The sequence below is a fragment of the Cystoisospora suis genome (genome assembly GCF_002600585.1).
Source record: "Cystoisospora suis strain Wien I chromosome Unknown contig_3613, whole genome shotgun sequence".
NCBI lineage: Eukaryota > Apicomplexa > Conoidasida > Eucoccidiorida > Sarcocystidae > Cystoisospora > Cystoisospora suis.
Genome location: NW_027156408.1, coordinates 1 through 218, shown reverse-complemented (window position 1 = coordinate 218; position 218 = coordinate 1).

The window sequence follows — 218 nt, the reverse complement described above, 5'->3', positions numbered from 1 at the left end:
GAGGTGAAAAGAGAAAGAAGCCAACAAGACAGTGGTACAGACAAGACAAGGAGATCATGGCATTTCATGTTTCTTCGCTTCTATTTCTCTTCTCAACACTTAAAAGTGTCGACTCTTTCAAATAAGAAACATGAAGATTCTTTTCTGCTCTCCATGTGAGACCATCTAGGAAATCTTTTGCTGAAGGCCGGCCGAAATGAGAAAAAGCGGGGGGGGAG